Raw genomic sequence first — 6000 nt, forward strand, 5'->3', positions numbered from 1 at the left:
CTCTCAGCAACAATACTCAACTATCTGAGACACATTGCATTATCCCATAAGAAAAAGCCAGAAATTCCTAGTTTATTCTGGTTTACCTAAACCACAATGCGAATACATAGCATGCTGGGGTTTGCATCCCATTTGCTCAAGGTTCTGTCGTCTCTTCACATGTGGGTAAAAAAAACCAGAAAGCATAGGGACTGAATGCAGAATTCTGGTTTCTTGCTCCCAAACAGGCCAGGAATGGAAGTTTGCTCAAGATAAGCACAGGCAAAAGTTGAACCAGTTGTGTTACTCCACCTCAACCCAAAAATTAAACACAAATTTCCATCTGGAAACAAATGTTAATTAAACATGGGTTTTATCATAGGTTTAAAAAAATGTATGTTTGTGTGAAAGAGAATTGGATTGTAAAAGAAAAGTGATTCGTATTTATCAAACTGCTGGGGTATAATAAACTAAAGTGGGACAATAAACAGCTGAAGGGCTTTAAAGTATCAGTGCATCTTCTTATGTATATTTATAATACTCCTTGAAACAACTAAATACAGCAATAACCTAGATAACCCCTGCTAAAGACACCATCTGATGGCACAAATGATCCTGTCAATGTCTAACTTACCTCTAACCTCTTGTTCTCAGTCAATTCCCCCCTAAGGAGAAGTTTGCAACAAACTAATTCTGGTACCAGGTATAATCTTAGGAATGATCTGATTCTTTTTGAACCCAGGTGAAACAATGGAACTACATATGTCATAGGTCAACAAATTCCCTGGAACAGGTTTCAAAATGTACAAGCCCACATATTTCTGCTGACGGTTAATGCCTCTGTAAAACCTGAATAGTTCGCATTTTCATGAATAGTCATAACACACCTCAATAGGCTACACTAAAATTGAACTAAGGTTAAATTCACTAAAATTAGACTCATGGTGAATATTAACTTCTGGTATGATGAAAATCTACGGACCAGACCATCATACATGGAGCTGCCCTATGAATCACACAGCAAATAGGTATAAAATGGATAATGAATTAATTCACGTTATTCCATACAGAGCTTCATCACAAGGTGAAGATCAAGATCAGCACAGCCAAGAGTTGAACCAGCTGTGTTACTCCACCTCAACTCCAAATCACAATTTCTTATCATTGAGTCCCCCCTAAAACAGATAGATCTGCTGGTAGTACTTATTATTAAACCAAATAAAAAAATAAATGAAGGTATTCAGAGTGACATAGACCCAAGGTATGTTTGAATATCCCAGAATAAGCCATTTATAACTATAAATCCTATGAAAGAATCTTGTGTGTTGTTGTTCTGTGGGTCTCCAAAATTTTATCAAAACAGCGTCCCCAATACCCGTCTCATAAAATATGGATCGAGAGTCAGAGGAAAAACTGGAGAATTTGCTAGCAACCTGGTATACCTCTTAAAGAGACCTAAATCACATTGAAAATAGTGAGTTTAATATTTTTAGAACTGAGACTGGGAAGAGATATTTTAACACAAAAGGCCACAGAGGTGGTATCAAATATCACAAGGAACCTTCCCAATGCTGCTATCCTAAGTTTTTGGAAATAAGCTCAAAGAAAACAAGCGATATTTCTTTCAAATAAATCTGTATGGCTAGGGTGGAGACAAGGGGTTGGGGAGCTTCTGTTGCCTTACTTTAAGGTAATGGTTTGATTCAGATGGGAGGGACGCGGGTGGCGCTGTGGGTTAAACCACAGAGCCTAGGACTTGCCAATCAGAAGGTCGGCGGTTCAAATCCCTGCAATGGGGTGAGCTCCCGTTGCTCGGTCCCAGCTCCTGCCAATCTAGCAGTTCGAAAGCAAGTCAAAGTGCAAGTAGATAAATAGGTACCACTCTGGCGGGAAGGTAAGTGGCGTTTCCGTGCGCTGCTCTGGTTTGCCAGAAGCGGCTTAGTCATGCTGGCCACATGACCTGGAAGCTGTACGCCGGCTCCCTCGGCCAATAAAGCAAGATGAGCGCCGCAACCCCAGAGTCAGCCACGACTGGACCTAATGGTCAGGGGTCCCTTTACCTTTACCTTGTTTCATATGTAAAAGAAAGCCATGTTTCCATGCTACACAAACAAGTCTCAGGCTCATAAGCTCCCCGATACTGTGTTATGCACCAAAGGAGAAGAAAACCAAACTACATGCAGTTCCTGATGACAACCAGAACTTGGACAGTTACAGTTCCCTTGGACCAAAGTTAAGTGCCAAACAAGAATAAAAAATGTAGTTTCAGATTCTGACTCTCCCCCCCCACACACACACACACTAATCATGGTCCAAGCAAATCATACCTCCATTTTAACAAAGCTTGAACAAATACCCACATCGGTCTCTACAGCCACAGAAGGTGCTGCAACTCCAACACGGAACAAACACCACAATGTTCTTAATTTTATGGGGTATCTAGGACCACTACAACTTACTCATTCAACCTGGTTTTGTGTGACCAAAGTTAAGCTTTTAATGAGTGCAGATTTATTTGTTTTTTAAGTGTTGCTTATAGGCGTACATGTCTGTATTTTGTGACTTCTTCCAAGATCTAGGGAATCCATTCACAATTTTTTCGGTCATGAGGCCAGGTCCTCTTATAGCTCAATAACTGGTTAAAGAACTGGAGGCAGGGGGTAGGAATTAAGGGGCAGCTTTCATAACTAAGGGAACCAAACATGGGGGTGCTTCTGGATCATAGAATCACAGAACTGTAGACCTGGAAGGGACCCCGAGGGCCATCTAGTCCAACCCCCTGCAAAGCACGAGTCTCAACTAAACCATAAATGATATATGACAATCAAAGCTCTACTTAGAAACCTCCAAGGAAGATGAGTTCACCACCTCCCAAGGGAAATTGTTCCACTGTCAAACAGCTCTTACTGTCAGAAAGTTCCTCCTGATGTTTAATAGGAATCTCCTTTCTCATAACTTGAAGCCACTGATTCGGCTCCTAGCCTCCAGAGCAAGAGTAATCTTTATAGGAATGATGCTTTTTTACTAGTCATAAAAACTCTGAAATCAGTGAGCAGACATTTCATGGGATACCTAAATTATTGAGGATGGTAAGAACCCAAGCAAATGAGGAAGAGTTCCAAAAGGACTTTCCTGAATGGGAAAATGTACAACAAAATGGCAAATAATGTTTGATGGAAGTAAATCCCTCTTTTTGGGGCTAAGGAGCAGTAACTTGTTCAGAATCTGGACTCTCCAGAAAAGAGATACTGAGGTTGTGCTACTTAGTTCAACAAAAATGTCAACTTGCGTGTGGGCATTGTGAAAAGGGAAATATCAATAGGTGACATCCAAAACTGCATAAATGGACTTTTGCTCAAGTGGCATAACTTCCCCTTCTCTTCCACACCACCCCCAGCTCTCCAGAAAATCTTAACATCCATGTGCTAGTACTGTATTTGGTATCTGAACAAAGGCAAAGGTGGGATATAAATGTAATAAATAAGACAAAGAGCTTTTAATAATTATACTGACTTAAACTGTTTCTGATATCAATTTATGTGAAGTCACACAAGTAATATTCCCACGTATATATTTCTAGAACAGATTTGGCAAATATATACTGAAAATCATACTTTAGTCTTTTATTAAGAATATATTAGACATGAGACTGTTTTTCCGACACGCATAGACAAATAATGTGTATATTTTCTTTTGGATTTGAAGGGATTCTTTAAAAACCACCTAATAAATTAACTGTTGCTTCCCCGTTTAACATGTTTAATTATACACCCTCCATTTTTCGCATTTATCACTTTTCTTCTTAGTAATGTGCTGGCGAGTTCACAGAGATATCCGATGAAGCGGAGATGAAACGCAAAGTCCTGAATCGTTCAGCCAGATACACAAGCGGAAACCAGGTTACGTTAGCTGAAAATTTATGTACCTTTTAAAGCAGAGATGACCCCATCCATTTAGGTTTCATGCCTGGCTGGACCACGTCTACCAAAGTCCATCATCATCAACACTGCCTCCTTACTCCAAATACGTACCACCGTTCGACCAGCATGGAGGCCGCCCAGCAACTAAGCTGCACCCATAGAACCCCAGCCCTCAATGAGACAATTAAAACAGCGGTTTGATTGATTGATTTCAAATCCCTCTTCCGCTTCCAAATCCGCCCTCCCCGTTAGGTCAAACTGAAGGGCACCTCTGCCAAGGCAACTAGGCCTTCCCCTCCCAATTATCACTACAGTGGAAAGATGCTCCAAGGAAATGTTAGGGAACCATGAAGAAGACCTTTGCTTAGAGACGCCCCCCCCCAAAAAAAAATTGCTGATTAAGCAGCTGTGAAATGGAAGATCATCCCATCCTAACCCATTCATCCTCATCTAACTCCCTCAGCCCCCTCCCCATTCACCCCTTCTCTCCCATTCATCCAATCCCCTCAGTTCCCCCTCGCCCCCTTTATTTCTCTCCCCTCCCCCCCCCCACGGATCCCTGCTGCTCTCCCCCCCACCCCGCATTCTGCCATTGCCTTATGAGCTCCCTGGCGACCGGCCGAGGCCTGAAGAGGAGGAGGAGGAAGCGGTGTGTATGTGTGCGCGCGGGGGGGAGGGGGTGTCGCTCCGTTACCATAGAAACCCGTGGTTCCTCCTCCTCCATCCCCCCCCCCCACCAGAGAAGTGGACAGACCTCGTTTAATTCCCCTCCCCTCCGAACGGAGAAGGGGGGGAGCGCAGAAAGAGAGAGGGAGATACCTGTTGTGTCACGTGAGGCGCGCGAGCCCGCCGCTCGCCGAGGGATGCTAGCTGAGGAGAACAAGAGGCCCGCCTCCTCCTCTTCCTCCGTCGCCCGCGTTGAGGTAAACGCGGCGGGGGCGGGGCCTGGCGGCGGGAATTCGCTGTCCGCGCGCGGGGCGGTGCTGGAGCGAGGAGGGGGAACCCGCGTCGGCCTGCGCACGCGCCAGCCCGCCCGCCCGCGGGAGCGGAGGAACGTGTGAACTGGCCCGCCACCGCGCGGGAGTTCACACTGCCGCTTCCACGCTTCCGAGGGGTACATAGAGGGCCTCTTTTTTTCGTCCCCCGTTTCCCCCGTTTTTCCTACCTCTTCTCCCGAGACTACGGAAAAGTCGGTGCGCTTCAGTTCCTCGAGGTTGTTTCCTGCCTTTCTGGGGGCTGGGAGGGGGGGGGGCTGGTAAATACTCACCGTGAAGTTGTTACAGTAAGTGCCACGTTTTGAACTAGTGTTTCTAGAAAAGAAAAAGAAAAATGGTTTCGGTCATGCTGCGTGCCCTTGAGTACCCCCAGAAGGAAAAAAGCACAGGCCCCCACCATAGGTGCGGCACTATACAAGCAAAAATGATGATTTATTTATTTATTTTTACAAGTGCAGGCTCCACGTGTTTCTTTGAAGCTCTTTTAAAAAATAATTTTTATTAATTTTCAATTACATTCCAATTATATTTTTTATATATATAAATATTTATTAGGGTTTTTTTTTAATAAAAGAGATACACAGATAATAAACAACATTACTTATATCATAACAAAATTTGATAACTTCTTTGGGCTTCCTCACGTCTCCTGCTCCCACTTACATCGTTAAAAGGTTTTTTCAAACAAATTATCATCTTGTTTACAATCTTATATCCACTCATTTAAGTATAATCTAGCAATTCTCCAAAAGGTTTATGTTTTCCTTAATCTCACTTATCATCAAATTCCAGTCTAATTTGGTGGTGGCCAATTATTTATGATCAAGCATCCTTCTTAACATTCAACCAAATTACAATATTTTTGTAAATAAATCTTAAATTTCTTCCAATCTTCTTCAATCCTTTCTTCCCCCAGGTCTCGGATTCTGCCAGTCATCTCCGCCAATTGCATATAGTCCATCAGCTGCATCTGCCACTCTTCCAGTGTGGGTACAATTACATTCCAATTATAGCTTCATTGTAACAATGCCCAATTATAATATAATTACTAATACCAATCGTTCAAATGCCAAATTATATAATTTAGGTGCCCCACCCCGTGAGCT

The 6000-nt window shown here is 43.1% G+C and overlaps 1 protein-coding gene across 2 annotated transcripts in view; it reads right to left on the reverse strand.

Annotated features, from left to right (window-relative positions):
• OGDHL (oxoglutarate dehydrogenase L) overlaps positions 1-4935 on the reverse strand; it is a 69852-nt gene extending 64917 nt beyond the window's left edge. The window contains exon 1 of one of the 2 annotated variants that reach the window (XM_083740305.1): positions 4719-4935. The gene's annotated coding sequence lies outside the window, so the exon portion shown is untranslated. Of the gene's footprint in view, positions 1-4653; positions 4676-4718 lie in introns of those variants that run through there. The other variant, XM_083740306.1, reaches the window with a different exon arrangement.
• Positions 4936-6000: the final 1065 nt, after the last annotated feature.

This window comes from Podarcis gaigeae, assembly GCF_964106915.1.
Source record: "Podarcis gaigeae genome assembly, chromosome: 5".
Taxonomy (NCBI): Eukaryota; Metazoa; Chordata; class Lepidosauria; order Squamata; family Lacertidae; genus Podarcis; species Podarcis gaigeae.